Genomic DNA, 22,102 nt, shown 5'->3' with positions numbered 1-22,102 from the left:
GTCGACCGAACGTTGCATTAATAACAAGATATATATGCCCTTTAAATCAATGCAATATGCACAATAAAATATTTACCATGTAGAAAAGTGATTAGGTGCCCTGATCACTTGACAAGCTATATATTGAACTGGCTAAGTCGACGAGCTACGCTCTCGTTTGATATTACTGAAAACATTAATAACGTATAGCAAATATTGGTGTACAGAAATCCCTAAGGCAAATAAAACCTACCGAGGGACGTTTCTGAGACAGATTGTTTACCTCAACACCCAAGAGACCTGTGTGACATTAAGTATAACGTTTTTATATTTCATCCACACACGCCAGAGTAATGACAACTGGAAACAAAACTTTATCAATATTTGATTGTTGTTGTAACACTTAAGGAGATCTTTGCTAAAGTAGATTTCTACTCGAGAGAGTCATGATCGACTCGCGATTATGTAAAACAAATGTCAAGAGGATAATATCCCTGCTGATATAGCCTGAGGTCATTGCATTATTCTATAAAGATCTTCGTGACTTGGTGTGATATTTATTGAATACATCACTTATGGACAGTCAAGCCCCTGGATGATCTGTGTCCAAGGTTGTTCAAAGTGAGAGGAAGCCGAGAAATGGCATCTTAATAGGATGCCACACTACAGTCTTCACATGCTTTATGCTGGAAGGTCTAGGAGGTACACACGTCGAATATCAAGTACTGACGTCCCCTATTTTCCTTCCATCACTGGGAAGTTGGCACAGCTCGTATCATTGATAAATTTGTGGAAAATTACTCTCCTTTAGATCTTCAGGAGAAATCAAGATACAAGCCTGTGAACAAGCATGTTTTATGTGTTTATACTATCGTTATCTTTATGTTACTGCACAATCTGATTCGTCAAAGAACAGCACTTTCTCGTGATCAAAAATAGAATAAAAATATTCCTGTAAATCGATCATGTAAAATACCCATGTTAGCATTTGTACCAAGAACAAATGGACGATCCTTTGATGCTGAGCTTGTGATACTGTTAGAGTCATAAATCATCGCTCAAAATTAGTATGCTGTCTTTATCTAACTGATAATCATAATACATCTCTTAAAGTGTCCATTTGGAACACATACGAAGCACATATCTAATAATGATATCATTGCTCTGAACACAATACTGCCATTCCTTTCTTGATTTAGAAAAGTTTGTTAATAAAAGATTAGACAGTAGTCACAATATCCTATATTCGTAACGAAACATTGTTCGTGTTAGGGAGATTATTAACACTACGTCTAATTATAAAGTGTTGAAATGGCAAAATTGAAACATCCCTGCTTTAAAGCGTCTTTTGTTTGCTAACTAAAGCAATGGATTAGCTTCTGTACAGTTAATAAAGTTTCAGACATGATGAGGTAATGGGCAAAAGCAGAATTTGATGTGATCATTAGTACAATAGATAAGTTGTACGACTGAAAACCGACCACAGAATCCGATAGTGATAAAAAACCGGTCACCATGAAAATTAAATTCATACAGCACTCCAAATAAAGGAGATATATTCCCAATAGAAATATGATCTACTTATTATTGGATGTACGTCCACAGGAACAGTCTAAATTTTGGCCACTAACAAGCATGTTCTATATATACACGATTAAGTTTGTCAACATCTGTGGAGACTGGAACATTCGCTTGCGGCTGAAGGTGAACTGGAGTAGGTGACTAACAGCGAGTGTGTCTCAGTTTTTAAAACGTCGTATCGTTTTCTGTGGAAATAAGTCGACGTGACAAAGACGATGTTAATCACTAAGGAACTGAAGAAACCATCCAAGGTCGATATTAAGACTTTTAAAAAACAAACAAAAAAAATCCCAAACCCCTCATATTGTAACAAGATTTGTTAACCTACATATGAGGATAAATGCCAGTCTATGACCTCTGGTATCTGTGAATTGTACAATTGTAATGTGATGTTGCCAAGCCTTACGAATCAGACGTTATACAGTCACTTTAGACAAGGAATTTTATCCAGAATTAACATATTCTGCAATAACAAGCATCAAATCAACTAAAATAGAATAACACACTCACCATTAACTGTCTCGGAGTGGCAAACGAAAGGTATAAAGATAAAATCTGATCCACGAAATTATTGATAACCTGCATTTGAACATATCACTGTATTTTATTGAAGAGAAAACTAAGAAGACCAGCAAGTAGAGATCTGATGCACTTTATTTATATTCTGTTGACACTGCACCCCAAAGCTAACGCTCTAGGATACCGTTGTAACTTCAGATCCAATCTATTCCTATCTGAATCTTATGGAACAGGTATGAAATGTTTGGTATAATCAACAGCAATTCCTAAGCTGTCGAAATGATGTTTTATGAAAGAACCATTTTGATATACATCAAGGAAGCGTCCGGTTGCAAACATGGGTTTTATGAATTTCCCTCAGATTGACATCAGTCTCGGACATGTGTCCTGCTGCCCGTAAGAGGGAGAAATAGATACTCCCTCAGCCGTGTACTTATCATGGCAATATCATTGTCTGCAAACTCGCCTAAACTTAGATGTATGTTAGAATAGTTGCCTTCACGATCCTGCTTGACAAACCCGCAATCAATTACTTAAGATTGATATGACATTCTGGACAGAATTCAATATTTGTACAATAAACCTTTCACGGTGGTGCTAAGTTCGATAATCATTAATTACAATATATTCCAACATATGGACGATGTGCTAATTTGCTATCGGGGAGGAGAAGAGTTTCTCGGCGCTCAGAACACCCATACATCATCCCTTTGGATGCTGTTGGCGGCTGAGCAACGACTTGCGGGGATAAACTCAGGGTGTAATATTGCTCATTGCACTGTCAATATGTCAGAATACATGAAATAAAACACGAGTATCAACTTAATCCATGAACTTCTAAAGCCTGTTAGAGCGAGGGACTGCTGTTAGTTTTATGTTATGATGAAACCTTTATTTAAAATGCTTTTACGATTGGATTAACAACAGGAAACTGGAAACTATGCAAATATTTAGGCTGGTTCTGATATTATAAAATATTATTGATTGCAGCTATAGATAATGACGCAAGGAATAGCACGATAAATGAGGAAATCAGGCACGGTATGTTTGGTCTGTGTGGTACAAAGTGTATCAATACTGTCTTGTACAGTTGCATTGAAATGCGTTGTTCATGCACATGATATATGCCACACATTAGCTGGTCACATAAAACCGAAAATGCAAAAGAAATGATGAACACTTTGAACAATGCGCAAGAAAAGGTCAAAATAGGCACGTGTGGCACGAAGTGTTCATATTGTTCATAGTGATCCATATTAATATTTTGTTTAAACTGACCAAAGATTTCCATCCAGTTTTAAGATAACTATGCAATAAGCGTTCTAGTATTGAAGTTTTATATTGAAGTTCGGTTATATTTTAATAATATTACTTCATTTTTATATCATCTTCAGATTAAACTGTGAGTTTATTTCGACATGACATGGTATTACAATCGCTATAAAGATTGATTTGCTCCGATTAGAAAGTTACTTTGTTCGAAAGAGTACTCAATAGTTGCCGATAAAACTATTTCTTTTGTAGGTTCCCTCTTGAATAGAACTGCCAACTGTGTGATCAATCCTGGGTGTATTGTTGAAGAAATGTCGAGTTTTGTTTCAGTTGTGTTAACGCCGATCGTAAAAACACGTGGTTCATATTCGCGTGTCTCTCTTTACTATAATTGAGGCCCTCGCTTTATGTGAATGTCAGAGAACTGAGAAGATTCATGTTCCAGCTAGTGCACTACTTGCGGAAATGTAAAATACAGAAAAGAAACGTTTCAGCTTCAATCGTTGTTACTATCTCTCCAAAGGCGTCTTTTTTATAAATGCACACACAAAAGCATTCATAGATGCATTAGGTTGTAACACCAGAACAGAAAAAGTGAATATGGTTTTACTCCGCGTTTCACAATATTACAGCGATATCACTGTGAGGGACAAAAGAATTATGTTGTCGCATAACTTATCAGTGTAGTATATGGATTCGTATATTTGCAACGTTAACAACTGCTGCCAGCAACATACGTCTGCTCAAGGGAAAAACATCATGTGATACTAGGAACGTACATCGATCATGGAGATGGGATCCTACTGCACCAAACAATACCACATCAGGATACAACAGAAGACTCAAACAACAGCGCCTGACTAACCATCATGCAGCAGCCCCATCAACATGTACTACACAATACATTCCCACGCCGTAATTTAAATCTTATTTCCAAATCTTGCTGAGAATCCAGTGACGGCTATTCCAACAGAGACAACAGGCTTTCGTCCCGGAAACCCAAGCTAAGTACACCTTTGTCCATGAGACATTTTGAATCTGTGCCTCGCTGTAAGAAAATTAACGGACATCCGACGCCATGGTACGTTAGCTTATTACACAGAAGCCAACAAGACGAATCTAACATTTTGAATTAAAAGGTATCGGATGTCGCCCTCTTTGATAGGGCTATCCTACGAGTTTTAATCAAATAAATGCACTGTCAATTCTTCTGTTTGCGGATGATGTCGCTATATTTGGAGACAGCGTTGTGAACCTACAGAAAAAGATAGATATCTTAGAACAGTATTGTACGAAATGGGGATTGTCAATAAATACAAATAAGACAAAGGTCATAGTTTTTAAAAAAGGTGGTAGAATAGCAGAAAGAGCGAAATGGTCAATTGGAACAGAGAAACTAGAAACTGTCTCGTATTATAAGTATCTGGGATTAACGTTATCTTGTAGAAATGTATTCACAAAAGCTTGTGGTGTTTTGTGTAAGCAAGCAGAGAAAGCCTTATTTCCTATTAAGAAATTCATGTACAGATATAAAACAATTCCGTTCGATATATTTTTCAAAATCTTTGACTGTAAAATCCAACCTATATTATTATATGGAGCAGAAATTTGGGGAACTGTTATCCCATATGGAATAGAAAAAGTACATTCAAAATTTTGTAAAAACGTTCTAAACGTTGGCTATCGCACATCGAACAAGGCAGTCTTAGCAGAATGTGGGAGATACCCTTTACATGTAAATTATATGACACGAGTTGTTTCGTTTTGATACGTCTGCTTCGGCAACCAGACACACGTTACCCACGTCGCTCGTATGATATGTTGAAACGTTTAGACGAAAATGGAGATATTAACTGGGCTTCGACAGTACGATCAATATTATTTCAACATGGATTTGCTTATGTATGGATATATCAAAATGTTGGAAACTGGGAATTGTTTTTAAATCTTTTCAAACAACGTTGTAAAGACATGTGACACAAGATATGGACACAAGATATAAGAAACTCAAAATTACTGCATATGTATTCTGCCTTTAAATCTGATATTGTTCCGGAATTGTATTTGATCGCACTCTCTTCGTTACATCTGCGCAGAGTCTTCACAAAATTCAGATGCGGCTCCACCAATTTAAAAATAGTTTCGTACAGAAAATCTAAAGACAATGACATTAGTGTAGCTATGTGCGATTATTGTAAAAATGTACCAGAAGATGAGTATCATGTGTTAATGAAATGTCCTTTATATGCAGCGGTAAGAACTCACTACATACCAAGTATCTATATTATGAAGCCAAATAAACAAAAATTTGTACATCTTCTAAATACTAAGAACCATAATATGATACTCCGTCTAGAAATTATTGTAAACAAAATCATGTCCAAGCGCTCTGTAAAAATTTAATCTAAGTTGTCATTTTGTACTATTGGCCTCATGGCCACATCTATGAAATAAACCTGTCTGTCTGTCTGTTAATCAAACATGAAAGGGTAGACGCCCTGTCCACTCGTGAGAGAGAAGAATTAATACCGCAGGACTCAGCCTTGAAATCCTCTAAAATAGTCACTGTTTCTTCTTTTGAAACTGCTGACTTAATGAATAGCATTCTTTAGAGATTATTTAGGAGTTGTAACACGTTTCGAGTCGAAAATTTGCACATATATATGATGTCCGTACTCAAGACATATTTTGTCTCTAAAGGACGCAAGGTGCCTTCATTAAAGTTGACATTCAAGCAATAATCTATTTCATCTGACTTAATCTGTCTTCAGAAAAAAAACTTCAAACAAATAAGAAATACTAAACATACACATCGAAATATATTTGAGGCACAATCGTAATAATGTTGTTAAATTGAGGTTGCCATTTCCTCTTTTGAGGATGCGTAATCTGAGAATTTTCATCTTATCTTCATTGTTCCAGAAATAGAAAATAGATTTATATTGTATTTTACAAAACATTTACCTTGTTAGCTTTCCATGCATGGTCGCAATGCGCCGGAAATGGTAGATGTCATTGACAAATGAATTCCATTGAAGTGTTTGATTGGTTTCGTGTCTGTTTGGCCACACAGGACCACTATCTCAGATCTTGCTTTCCTCTCTGCAAATATTGAGTTACGACAGCGCTTCCCATATAATGCAGAAAACATCACAAATTGCAAGTTTATCGACTTGCATATGGCTTGTCTCATCCGTAAGTAAATGCTATTTAGTTGTGGCACGGAGTTAACAGCAAACCAAGAACTCACTTCACTGACACCTTTTCCCGAAGTCTTAAGACTTCTTAAGATACACAAAGGCTAGTTAAGGCTTTCTATGAAAACAGAACAATATTTGACTTTCCTTGCATTTATATAAAGTATGTAATATTATGATGTAAATGACAGTTAGGGATAAATGAGCACTGGGTGTCTGTTATTTCCATCTATATGAAAGTGCAACTTTGTGCAGCCAAATTGCGTTCACATGCTTTAATGCCTTGGTATTTGCAAACTATTTCTTAATTATGACAAAACATTCTCGTGAATATGATATGTTTTAGGAATATAATTGTGATCTGATCTGATGGAGGGGATTGGTATTATGTAGCTAAAGGCAAAAATCCATATTATCTTTGTGTACATTTTGCAATACACCGTTCACATGCACCTCTATACATGTGTGGACATAGAAACGAATGCAGGAACATTGTTTATACATTATTGTTAAAGTACAGTATGGAAAACATGAAACATTGCCCCTAAAGCTGTCTGTTTAGATGAGATCCTATTTCGGAAGCACATTTAGGAACAATAGACCATTCGGAATCAAGCCTGAATTACACAATCGATGTACCCGTGAGGGTCCGGGTTAGAATATTGATCTTCAGTAACCCATGCTTGTCGTAAGAGGCGACTAACGGAATCGGGTGGTCAGGCTCGCTGAGTTGGTTCACACATGTCATCGGTTCCCAATTGCGCAGATCGATGTTCATGCTGTTGATCACTGGATTGTCTGGTACAGACTCGATTATTTACAAACCGCCGCCTTATAGCTGGAATATTACTGAGTGAAAACTAAACTCACAATCGATGTCTGATTCATTTCATTACGAGGTAGGTACACTCAGCTCAGTTGCAAACACTACCAGGTTCTTCACATTGTTCAATCTTGAAGCAGAGAAATCGCTTGGGCATATTAATGATATTTAACAGATGTTTTGTGTCATTATCAAAGTAACCAGCATGAAAGAAAGCCAACCTTTGTGGATTCATCTTTCAACAGTCAGATTCATATCCATTTGGTATTGACTGGAACAGTTTGGAAAATATATTTCGCTTTTATGTATCAGATTTCGTCCATATATACTGATGTATTGCAATGAAGGCTTTTTTGGAAAAAGGCAATATTTTCATACTTACTGTTGAAACACTAAGTCTTGTTGTCATCTAAAACATGCTTGTTAACATATGATCGACTTTATATGTCGGTAATCGGATCCACAATGACTTTTTTCTTTAGACTGGGAAAGTGTGATTATGTTCTTCTTGTGAATCGATTTGGGGCACTTACAACTCCTCAACTTAATTTGAAGTGTATTGGTTCTTATCGCAACATTTTCATAATAATAAGAAATGATTCTCAAACGTAGGAGTTATTTGCCCTAGATCCATGTATATATTCCAAGAAAGCCATAAATAGGGAAATAAGAAGGATCATTCGAACAAACAGCAGACTTCATCCGAAACAAATGTGTTGGAACTAGTTGTTGAGAGTTCTACTACGCAAGGTGTAGATTACGTAATACTTTAAGATAGACCAGATATTTCTCCGTTGGACGTTTACATCTGGGATTGAAAAATGAATTAATTCAACAAGACTGTTATCTGTACTAGCATCACTTTCTGTGCTGTTTAGATAAGATTAGGAACAATATGATTCCTAATGTTTGTTAGCTAAACAGAGTAACAACCTGATCGTTGGGGGCTGGGGGTGGGGTGGGGTGTTGATGCCCCTATTGGGTAAGTAATGGTAAGATTCAAATGTACAACGAATAGAATACATCAGTGCCAGAGAATAATCAGTCCCAATCGTGCACCGAAACAAATTACGATCTGAAGTATAAGAATGGATCACTGAAATTCAGTGATGTCACCAAATGTTTGCGGAAATTATAAATATATCATGATCTATAAGTAGGACATGCGATTTGCATGAAAACATATGAGTTCTGATTTCCTGTACAACCTCGTGCTTTGGGTCAATTTTGAATTGATAAAATGAAGTATTCTCTTAATCGTAACAATAGCATTGCTAATTCCCCCATAACGTGATCCAATATTTGGAGGATTGGCAACAGCTATGATTACTTTCTCTCCTGCCAGCTGTAGGTTGCCATTAGCAAAATGTGTGATGAATTCAGCCAGCAACTTCCTCCACCGGAAAACGAGCATGTCATACGTCGGTCCTCCCCTGGTGACAGCTTGCAGGAAGAATCCCCGCTTCACATTCACCCTGGGTTTGGAAAACCAATATATTGGTTTTACTGATTCACCAGACTGTTGCGACACTTGTCCGACTTTTTCATCCGATAACCAGGATCTATTCCCTTGCCGTGTTTGCTGAAACGACGGGCAGTGGCCTCATAAAATCAATTACTGTGAGAAACGAATCCAGCAAACGATTCCTGGGAAAATATACTGAATTTGAAGAAATAATTGTCTGTATGGAGGAGTTTTCAGATGACGTATCTGTCTGTCTAGTAAAGTTTGGACCTAAATTGTCTGTTGCCATGATTAATATAATGACGATAACGATGACATTGTTTATTCAGAAGATGAAATATCACGACATACCGAATACCTTTTTCATTAATGAATATTGTACACTTTACCAGAGCATGCATGATTTACTTCGTAATTATTTTATTGGCTTGTGGGAGGAGAGATAATGTGTCTGTTTCTATCATATCGAGAAATGTCATATATTGTCGAGTGCGGCCATGTTGCAGTTCATTTCAAGTAGGTAAGATAACAGTAAAGAAGTTCCACGTTTTCGACGTTTTCGATCTCATGATTTATATATAGAAACTGGACGCTATACTAATATTAATCGACAAGAGAGACTATGCCAACTATGTGACTTAAATATTGTCGAGGATGAGTACCATTTCTTTCTTGTTGGTTCGCTGCACTCAGATCTTAGAAGAAAATATTTACCAAAATCATTTTTTATAGATATCCAAACGTTATTAAATTTATATAATTACTAACAAGTACAAATGTTTTAATATTCCAGAATTTATCAATGTTTATATTCCATGCAACATTACAACGAAAAAAGAAATATTTGAAAAAATGTAAAAGTTACTACTCGGGCGAATATAAATGTATGTATGTTTTATGTACTATAGGCCTGTGGCCTCTTCAGTACGGAATAAATGTTGATGGACTGATTGATTGTCACATATGTGAAGTGTGTCTCAGTATTACATGTATTGTCAGTCTTCTTCCAACAGGCGTGGACGTTCTCGGATATTTTTCACATCGAGGTGAAGGTTGATATGCATATATTATATCTGACACCATAAAAGTGTTTGATAACACGACGTGTCAAACCCTTATAGAACATCCGAGTAGTGCAGTCGACCAATATCAGTCAGCGCTATCTGATAGACGTTATGGCTTATGGCAGAAATACACCGTGCAATGACTTGAGGACTTACTTATTGGGTATTAGATCGTGTTCAGATGTTCAAGAAAGCCAGCGTATGTCATAGAGGAACTCGAATGTAGCGATTGCTAGTGTCTTTTTATTCATGCTTTGTAGGGTTGGTTGAAATTTAAAAAAAAATACGTTGCATGAAGTCAAAGTACATGTCTATTTTTGATGTTGAACTCGTAATAAACCGAAACGTCCTTTCCAACGGTTGCAGTAAATGGCAACGACTGTGTGGTATCCCTCTCATGATCATAGGTACACAAGATCAACCACATACTTGACTTTCTGTACATACTCATTGATATAAAGTGTTCTCAATGTCCTGAACCCCATATCAGTCAACACACACTACTGTCCTGTACCTCCCTGTCCTCAAGCCAGTCAACACACACTACTGTCCTGCATCTCCCTGTCCACAGGTCAGTCAACACACACTAATGTCCTGCACCTCCCCTGCCTCAAGCCAGTCAACACACACTTCTGTCCTCCATCTCCCCGTCCACAGGTCAGTCAACACAAACTACTGTCCTGTACCTCCCTCTCCTCAAGCCAGTCAACACAAACTACTGTCCTGCACCTCCCCTGCCTCAAGCGAGTCAACACACATTTCTGTCCTGCATCTCCCCGTCCACAGGTCAGTCAACACACACTAATGTCCTGTACCTGCCTGTCCTCAAGTCAGTCAACACAAACTACTGTCCTGTACCTCCCTGTCCTCAAGCCAGTCAACACACACTACTGTCCTGTACCTCCCTGTCCTCAAGCCAGTCAACACACACTAATGTCCTGTACCCCCCTGTCCTCAAGCCAGTCAACACACACTACTGTCCTGTACCTCCCTGTCCTAAAGGAAAATCACACCCTAAAAAGTGATCGCCTGGAGAAGTCGGAACCAGATTGTATTGGATTGATTTCTTTGCCAATAAACACCAAGTCACATAGTATTTACACAGCACGCACCATTTACGTGGATATGACACAAATCTGAAACTGACAAGGCAAGTCATGACAGGGTTGTTTAGTTACACAGTAACTGGGTAGGTCGTTGCTTTAATCTTGATTTAATGACACCACTTGTGGTGGCGTGTGTGTCTTCTGAACTTTCTATTGCAACATTACAAAATTTATGTTGATCAAGGATATTTATTCATTGGCTGATTCGAGTTGGAATATGAACAAAGTTGGACAGATCTCATATTGTATGTGTTACAAATAAAGTTACAATAAAGTGGAGATTTTCCTCTGTACCCCTCTCACACTATTGCCAGATGAGAGAACACAGATATCAATAACATATTATCTGATAATCTAAGTGATAAATTTGATTATGAAGCTGGTTTTTAAGGTCCGGACTTCAAAATTACCAATCTTTTATGGACGAGTATCTCTCTTAGTAGGGAGTGTATTTATATCCTGTCATGTTCTGTGGAGTTAGCGAATCACTTTGATTTATGGTTGTAGACATTGGTTCTGGCAATGAGCTGAAGCACTTTCCTTGATTGTTTGTCAGAGGAGCACTGGTACTGTTTGTTGGCAGTTCCTAAAAGTATCAAAGCAAAAGTAACAAAACTTTGCTTGGTTTGTTGCACATGGGAACAAAGCATAGATGAAAATATTTCATGGAGGGACATAAAATGCGTAGCCCTTTCTTGATGCCTCTCATGCATTTGATTAAGTATATGAATTCTATACCGCAACCATTTCATGTTAAATCGATACCTTTAACCGGGTTGATTGTATTATATATATATATATATATATATATCTACATGGCTTAGGCATACTTTGAGCAGAACTCTTCGTTCACTGTGCAAATACATGTATTTGTTACCGAGTTGAAAAACTGTGTTTAACCTGTATAACTTCAACATGAGATAAATTTGAGATTTGTGTGCTTCAAATAGTAGTTCAAGATGAGAATCCTTGTGTATTTACAATCAGGACCAATAGCCAGCATATCATAATAGGATATTCAAATGGTTTAAGTTTAAACTGTATAAGATAATGATATGACTCCTGTGCAGTGAGGAACATAAAATCGGTAAAATACGTATCGACATTCATTTAGTTTCCACTGGAGAGACAGACACACCCACACGCAACAACATATTTCTATATTTGATTTGGAAAAAAGTAAAAAATTCGTATTTGCTGGTCGTGTTGAAATGAGACAGGTCTGATGTAGTAATATAATATTGTTAACCACCTAAAATGCAACCGTCCTGTTCAAGATATGATAGTTTTATATCTTATGGGATCATTTAAAATGTAGATAGGGACCAACTCCAGACTGTAATGAATATTTGTTGGAGTGACATTTGTCATAAAAGTTGGTTTAAATCAGCATTGTATGTATGCATTTCATCATATCTCATTACGTTCCAGATTTCATTTATGGACTGACTGCTGAACTTCTCCAATGCATCTTAACAGCATGCCCTTCAATCCGTACATGAAACAATGTAGTTGATGTTGAAGTATGTTTAAAGTGAAATATTTTGTGAAAGAAAATGTGTTGAATAAAGACATCATTTTACAACTATCGCCTTCCTGGTTTTGTTTAATTTCAATGAAACTAAAAACGGCTCATTTGGTGTCTGTCTGGTTTTCTCTGGACAAGCTGTTAAACACAAAAAACATTGCATTTGTCATATTTTCTTTTATATAACTGTAATTAGGGTATTTTTAAACAAGGGATTATTCTAATGATTGCTGTCCCATGTTTGCATAGGACAGCATTTCCACAGTTTTGACAAAAGACGACAAATTGGCTTTAGGCTGTTAACTGCGCAAGGGTTACGCGTTCATTTTGTAATTCCTGTTTGGAGCACTCATATCTTCTCAGGTGTATCTGAAGTGATTTGTACTGAGGGTAAAGATGAACACCCATAAGCTTTCAGAAGATTCTATTATTTTGTGATTTTATGGAATAATTAAGAAAGCGCAGAAAACCTGAATATATGCAAGTGCAAAGGGATAATTAAAAAACTGTGATGATAGCAGGTGTTGGCAAGAAAGGTGATCCGCTCTAGAGTGGTACCTGTCACAAACACTTGCAATGGGTAAGTCAACACTTAAAAATAAGACTGACTGACTGAGTTTGGTTTTACGCCGCTTTTAGCAATATTCCAGCAACATCACGGCGGGGGACACCAGAAATGGGCTTCACACATTGTGCCCATGTGGGGATTCGAACCCAGGTCTTCGGCGTGACGAGCCAACGCTTTAACCATTAGGCTACCCAACCGCCCCCTTAAAAATAAGAAGGAGCAAAAGCAAGCTCAATTGTAACTCCAAGTTATTCTTCCTGCAATACAATCTTGTGGTAATGGTTTCATTCCTAAATGCTCATGCATAGTTCGACTTTTAAATCTTCTTTAAATATTTGTTAGGTGACCCCATAATGACTTGTGAGGTCATTAGTGAGTTATCGTCCGAGATGTCCATGTTACTCTGATTACATATACTACAAATTCACAAAGGTAGATAAGAGAGCTACACACTTCCTCTATTGTTACATCAAGATATATTTTTGCCTGGGTCACTTTGATAGCGTTATTTAAAGATGTTTTATCGAACCTTAAAACCAAGCGTCCGTACTCATTAACATTCATGAGAGGTATAAGTTACAAAATTGCTACTTCTTTTGTGAATATCAACTTCCATTTCCGTAGTGGTCGCATTCTCCATCTCACTCACTCTCTCTCACACACACACACACACGCACGCACGCACGCACGCACGCACGCACGCACGCACGCACGCACGCACGCACGCACGCACGTAGAGAGAAAGACTACTACGGAGGGGGTGTATTGAATCGTCAATATCACCCGATGACTTAATTAGAATGCATGCCAAAGGAAAGTTAAAAAAGAAATATGAGCCTGAGAATCAACAAGCCGGAATCGGATTTGATTGGATTGCTTTCATTGTCAATAAACTGACGTAACGGCAACAGTATTTACACAAACTCCGACAATACCTGGCCGGAGGGTCAATTAGGGAGGAATATTGACTAAGATCAGACACCATTTGCAACGAAAACGTGAACACATGGCAAGAACTGGCTTCAAATATTGTGTCATGGCTTCCTCTGTTTGCTGAATGACCTTGGTTAACTGAGATTTCAGGTTCAGTTTGCATACAATAATGTGAACCTTTGAGGAGCTATAATTCTCAGTATGTTCGTAGGGGAACCCGGTAAAAGTGTCTGTTCTGATCTTGCTGTAATGAAAGCATTGGAACTTACCTCTCTTGGAAATTAGTGTGTATGGAAAGAAAGGATGATGGCATTGTTTTACCAGATTAATCGACTTTCATGTTCTGGAGTTAGGTATCTTGTGTACAGACGTGGATATGCCACAGATCTGAAAATGGTCAACGCAAGTAATGTTTGAGAAAGTTGTATAATTGCTCAAGGATTGAGATGGTTGTTGACCTTCTCTTGATCTGCATATTCCTGTTGTGGCGTATGTAGTTTTATGTTGGTCTGTGTGATGTGTGCGTGTGCGAGTTTCTATGCAATGCATACGATTGAGTAATATTTTGACATGAACGTGGTTCGTGGATGTGTATTAATGAAGGTGCTTTCGTTTAGAATATTATTGTCCACGTTTCCATAGCTCTCAGGCTGCACTTTGTCTGTTATCAAAGTCACCTACAGACATGCTAGGAACAACCAGTAGGTGCTGTGATCTGTCCTGTTATGATTTGTGCGATGGTTTCCGGACTTTTGACAAACTAAAACGTTAACTGAAGTTGAAATTAATCCTTTGGAGGATCTCACTGAGCTAAGTATAAAATACTGTTGCAGAAAGTAGTGCTATTCCATTTTTGGGTGATATTATTTGGGAATCAGGTAGTATAAACATAAATATAAATAAATCACTTAAAATGATTATTTCATTTATAACGTGTTATGAATTTCATGCAAACAATGATGTTGGTTGGTTCGTTGGTTGTTGCTTAACTCGGCGTATTCCAGCAATATGGCGGCGGTCTGTACATAATCGAGTCTGGACCAGACAATCCATTGATCAACAGTATGAACATCGATCTACACAATTGGGATACGATGAGGTCAACCAAGACAGCGAGCCTGACCACCCGATCCCGTCAGTCGCCTCTTACGAAAACCATGAATTACTGAAGATTAATTCTAACCCGGATCTTCACAGGTCATTTTTTATGATGTACACGTGAACGTGCTCAGGGTGCACTTTCAAGTTGTTCTAATTCTGTTTTAAACTCTAATGAATGTACATGTATTTTACATGCGTCGACTGTCAAGTCAGGAACGGCAATCATCTGACCAAATCAATGGTCGGCCATTCAACGACTATTGCAAATCTCAGTCATAAAAGTACTATTCTCAATAAAACATTAAATATCAACAGTTCTGACACATTTTCGTTCAATATCCCCTTCATTTTTAAAAAAAAAGTACATGTGTGTATCAAGCACAACTAAAATAAGGAGTCAGTGTATGAAGCAAAGACTCGAGTGTTCAGAAATATTGCAGAAAAAGATATAAGCAGAATCAAACAAAAATTATAAACGCATCAACCCTGCTTAATAATGTAAGTTTTGATCCATTCGTAAACATTTGATGTATTCGTATTGTTTCATTATTCCTGTATCTTTGTGTTTGAAAGCAATTGATTGTGATTATGATACGAGAACCAAACAATATACACAATACCTTTAAGTTAAATACCTGAATGCATATTACTTGATGATATATTTTAACAGTAACAGATACTACCTTAATGACCACCTCATCACTGTTACCTTTCCTTTGATATGAAAGTTTTAGTATGGGAAGAAGTTTTCATACAAATGAGACTACGTATCAACGAAAAAATACACACACATTGGCAAATAATCTTATACAATGTATACATTATTTTATATATGTAGGTACATGATATCATTGAAAACAGACATGATAGCATTTGATCAGACGTTATTGCTGTCGCAATTCAAGGTAAAGTCAAACATCTTTGTGTCAAATTGTAATGTGTCGAACTTACGATTGTCTCGAAGTGAAAGTCTAGTCGATTCCTTCTATACTCATGTATTTTTCTTGTGTTGCATTTCGGATAACTCGAAGTATTTACGGAGGTTCCTTCAACTTCGACACAACGGTGTTTGACTGCACTGGATCGTGATTATGATATCTTTCTGGCATGGATCTCGTTAGGAGTAATTGTGGATGGCTATTTTCAAATTGAGAACATGTACCAGAGAGATTTGTCATTTGAGAAAGTTCTCATGATAAATATGTCACCAGAGAAAGGAAACTGATACAAGCAACACAGGACGTTTACAAATTAAAGGACTTGTATAAGTTTGAATTGACTCAATCGCAAATATAGATATACATTTAGAAATAACTAGCTGCATGAAATGGTCATTATAATATACGCAGTTATACAGTAATGACGGATTTACTACGGTATAGGCAGGTGTAAAAGTGATAAGACTGTTGTTGTAGAAGACCATGCACTCTTACTTTGAAGTCTTACAGTTGCGCTTTACATCAAATAAGAGAACGATATGTCGGTTAAAGTCAATACTAAGTTGAAGGAGATTAATTACAAAAGTCAACCCACTACCTTCAAAAAACATGCCGCCAGATAAAGTGAGATGTGGAAGACGTCAGTGGCAGGATGTCATGGGACCGGTTTGTACTGCAGCCTACGACCTATGCAATGAAGCTGCTATTCTGATCCTTAATTGTTGGGTACGAGTCATGATGTAAATGAAATGTGGTCTCAGGATTGTCAGAAGAAGGATAAGCTGCAGGCATTGTGTGAACATAATCGTTACTCGTTTCCTCGGGAACTTGACATGACATGTTTTTTATGATATTTTTGGCATTTAAGGATTGTTTCAATCAGCAGAAAATACCCAAGCGGACATTGTTATACCTACCTTCAATGAACTCATTGATTCTGAAATGTTTTAGGTCAAATATGGTGTCATCTGATTTCAAGCGGTACTGCACACCTTTCGATGCATCTAAATTCCAGAATCAAACATCAACGTTCACAGTGCGTTTTTAAACCTTTTCCTAAGTCAGTTTCATAGGTATTTATCTTTTCATCATATTGGGATGTTGCAAATATGGCGTAAAATCAGACTCAGTCGTTCCAACATCATGATGACGTTCGATATCATTGTTAGAATTTTGAAGCTGGCTATATGCAATGAGCAAAATGGTTTCTGTAAGGTTGAGAAGTTGTTTCACAAATCTGACACTCAATAACACAAAACTAGATATCAGGGACGTCGTGCGTTCAGTCAATGAGGATTATCATACAAATGACAAGGTTTCACTTTTTATGTTTTTCGTTGTCGAGAACACATTTGCATTTTAACAAACACATTCACATGTTTTGACACATTTAACGACAAAATAAAAAGCAGTAACATCACAGCAATAAATATATCAGAAACACGTCCCTCAGAATATTGAATATATCGATTCTACCACTGGCGATATAAACACAGGCGACTTTTTTTAATGAATTTTAAACACATTTAATCACGAGAAAGGTCATATGTCCAGACCTGTAGGAACCATAAGGGTTACTTAGCCAGTGCTAGGTACCATGTTATTTGCAGATGTGTTATATGCCTTGCCGGGACGGTGTCATGTGCCTCTCGTCTAGAGTTTACTGCTTTGGTTGCTAATAAGCTATCTCGGGACGGACACAAGTTCTTCTCTAGTTCCTCAGTTAAAGTCGGTCATCGTCTCTCGAGTGTCATCTCAGACGCTTTTATTCTATCATTATAGCCTAAAATATGCAGATGGAAATAAAACAGTCCCCAATGGAAGCAGCTGGGTTTACCTGGCGCTGTCAGGGAGTTTGTTCGTTGGGATGTTTTATCCTGTTAAAGAGATGAACCTTATACATGTGCAAATTATATTACATCCAATATGAATTACGTCTAGTTATTCACACGACAAGCATCTACTTCTTAGGAATAGGAGATGCTTGGTATTCAGATTGTACACGCATGTTCATAAAGGAAGCGAAGAGTTAAACAGATGCAAATCCATCATAATGTCTTTCTGGAGGCTGCTCCATTCAACACAGTCTGTAGTTGACTAACTTGAGTACATTCACAATGTTGGAAAAAAGATTTAATCCTGCCCAACTACATCGTCAATGATCAAGACCTGAACACAAAACCTCATTTCAATAGGAACTTTATTGTTTGGATGCTAATGGTAACATAAAACAAAAGATGGATGATAATTGCATAGTTGATCAAACAATTCACAAACCCTAGATTTGTGTTGGGAGCATGGACAAGATCGTTTTGGTCAATCCCCTGATATTGGTGTTTCTTCAGCATTTGTATTGGCAATGCATGTCTTTGTATTGTGTATAACACGATAGCACAACGAAAAGAGAATATTTTTATGCAAGCATACGCCATAGTAATATGTTGAGCACAGAAAGGCAGGTGACGTGGTAATGATGAACCCAGATCCTGCTTCAAGTGACAACCTTAAAAATGCATGTTTACAGTCGATTTTTAGACGTTAAGCAATATTGTCGCATGAGAATATTAGAGGGAATACTGTGGAAAGGAGAACATACTTACTGAGGGGCAGCTCAAGCATAAGTAAAATACAGACACTATAGGATGAGATGGGATGGATCGGTATTTTTATCGGACGTTTAAATGGACTTTTAAACCAGAGAAATACATCACTGAGAATGTACCTAGGAGTCACCGGACTGCACTGGGTAGATTTCGCTGCGGCATCACCACTCTACGTATTGAGACTGGTCGATACACCAACACACCAGTAGAAGAGAGGAAGTGTTTCAACAGCCCTGACTGCGTGGAAAATGAGTCACATGTTATACTTCTCTGCCCTGCATACTGTGACTATCGTTCAATTTGATTTAACCATTGTAATAATGTCAATGAAAATGTTAGCACTTTTACTGATGTCCAGAAAATGTGTTTTATTATGTCATACCCAGATATTGTATTTATAACTGCCAAAACGTGCCAACATTTTTTTACAGAAATGACCCTTTTACGATCTAACAAATGATTTCCATTTTTTTTACGATATTTATATCATGCTTTGATCGGTGTGATTTTATGTATATCGGGAAGTTTATTGATGAATTGTAATCTTAGTCTCTCATGACCCATTCTTGGTGGCTCACATTTTACGCTTTTATAGTTTGTACCAGATGTATTTTATGTAAAAATGTGAGGTGAGACTTAAATAAATTATCTGTCTGTCTGGGAGAGGATGGGGATGAGGGGGTGGAGTTGACTGGTAAGGAAAAGATGGGATAGGAAGATATGGGATAGAAGATGTAGGATAGGCGCTGGTGTAGGATAGGACGATATGGGATGGAATGGTGAATGGAAATGTGATATGACAGATGTGATATGTGATGTAATTTGATGTGATGTGATGTGATGTGATGTGATGTGATGTGATGTGATGTGATGTGATGTGATGTGATGGTTATGAGTTGTTTATACCAGGTATTGAATTTCATAATGATCTTAGTTTAGTGCTTGGAATATTCGTATTCCACCAAGCAACATTGCCACATATACTCTTGAAAAAACGTATTGCGTGTCTCCAATGTTCAGATGTTAGGCCCTGACATCACTGGCCAACTTGGAATATATAACTCGTAATGTACATAACTTGACCTGAAGTCGACCGAACGTTGCTTTAATAACAAAATATATCTGCCCTATAAATCAATGTCATATGCACAAGAAAATATTTACCATCTAGAAAAGTGATTAGGTGCCCATATCACTTGACAAGCTATATATTGAACTGGCTAAGTCGACGAGCTACACTCTCGTTTGATATTACTGAAAACATTAATAACGTATAGCAAATATTGGTGTACAGAAATCCCTAAGGCAAATAAAACCTACCGAGGGACGTTTCTGAGACAGCCTGTTTACCCCAACACCCAAGAGACCTGTGTGACATTAAGTATAACGTTTTTATATTTCCTCCACACACTCCAGAGTAATAACAACTGGCAACAAAACTTTATCAATATTTGCTTGTTGTTGTAACACTTAAGGAGATCTTTGCTTAAGTAGATTTCTACTCGAGAGAGTCATGATCGACTCGCGATTATGTAAAACAAATGTCAAGAGGATAATATCCCTGCTGATATAGCCTGAGGTCACTGCATTGTTGTATAAGGAGCTTCGTGACTTGGTGTGATATTTATTCAATACATCACTTATGAACAGTCAAGCCCCTGGATGATCTGTGTCCAAGGTTGTTCACAGTGAGAGGAAGCCGAGAAATGTCATCTTAATAGGATGCCACACTATAGTCTTCACATGCCTTACGTTGGAAGGTCTAGGAGGTACACAAGTCGATGATTTACCATTTAAAAAGATTAAATAAAAATCAAGTACTGACGTCCCCTATTTTCCTAACATCACAGGGAAGTTGGCACAACTCGTATCATGGATAAATGTGTGGAAATTTACTCTCCTTTAGATCTTCTGGAGGAAATCAAGATACAAGCCTGTGAACAAGCGTGTTTTATGTGTTTATACTATCGTTATCTTTATGTTACAGTAGAATCTGATTCGTCAAAGAACAGCACTTTCTGGTGATGAAAAATAGAATAAAAATATTCCAGAAAATCGATCATATTAAATACTTTTATCAGCATTTTTGCAAAGAACAAATGGACGATCCTTTGATGCTGAGCTTGTGATACTGTTAGAGTTGACTACGATTAACACTGTTCGTTGGCGCATGATGTCCTATCTCAATCACGTCATAAATCATCGTAGAAGATGAGTATGCTGTATTTATCTAACTGATAATCATAATACATAAGTTTAAGTGTCCATTTGGATTATGATAGGGGAGTACATAAAGCTCCACATGAAGCGTCTTTTGTTTGCTAACTAAAGCAATGGATCAGCTTCTGTACACTTAATAAAGTTTATGACATGATGAGGAAATCGGCAAAAGCAGAATTTGATATGATCATTAGTACAATAGATAAGTTGTACGACTTTAAACCGAGCACAGATACCGATAGTGATAAAAACCGTTCATCATAAACATTAAATTCATACAGCACTCCCGTAAAGGAGATATATTCCCATTAGAGATATGATCTACTTATTATTGGATGTATGTCCACAGGAACAGTCTATATTGGCTACTAACAAGCATGTTCTGTATATACACTTAAGATTAAGTTTGTCAACATCTGTGGAGACTGGAACATTCACTTGCGGCTGAAGGTGAACTGGAGTAGGTGACTAACAGCGGGTGTGTCTCAGTTTTTAAAACGCCGTATCGTTTTCTGTGGAAATAAGTCGACGTGTCAAAGACGCTGTTAATCACTAAGGAACTGAAGAAACCATCCAAGGTCGATATTAAGACTTTTAAAAAACAAAACAAAAACCAAACCCCTCATCCTTAACAAGATTTGTTAACCTACATATGAGGATAAATGCCAGTCAATGACCTCTGGTATCTGTGAATTGTACAATTATAATGTGATGTTGCCAAGCCTTACGAATCAGACGTTATACAGTCATTTTAGACAAGGAATTATATCCAGAATTAACATATTCTGCAAAAACAAGTATCAAATCAACAAAAATAGAATAACACACTCACCAATAACTGTCTCGGAGTGGCAAACGAAAGGTATAAAGATAAAATCTGATCCACGAAATTATTGATCTCCAGCATTTTAACATTTTCTGTATTTTATTGAAGAGAAAACTAAAAGGACAAGCAAGTAGAGATCTGATGCACTTTATTTATATTCTGTTGACACTGCACCTCAAAGCTAATGCTCTAGGATACCGTTGTAACTTCAGATCCAATCTATTCCTGTCTGAATCTTATAGAACAGGAATGAAATGTTTGGTATCATCAACAGCAATTTCTAAGCTGTCGAAATGATGTTTTATGAAAGAACTCTTTTGATATACATCAATGAAGCGTCCGGGTGTAAACATGGGTTTTATGAATTTCCCTCAGATTG

Source organism: Haliotis rubra, unplaced genomic scaffold (assembly GCF_003918875.1).
Source record: "Haliotis rubra isolate DU_JTF1 unplaced genomic scaffold, ASM391887v1 Scf18, whole genome shotgun sequence".
NCBI lineage: Eukaryota > Metazoa > Mollusca > Gastropoda > Lepetellida > Haliotidae > Haliotis > Haliotis rubra.
The sequence above is the reverse complement of the archived record's forward strand: the minus strand, read 5'-3'. Positions refer to the sequence as shown.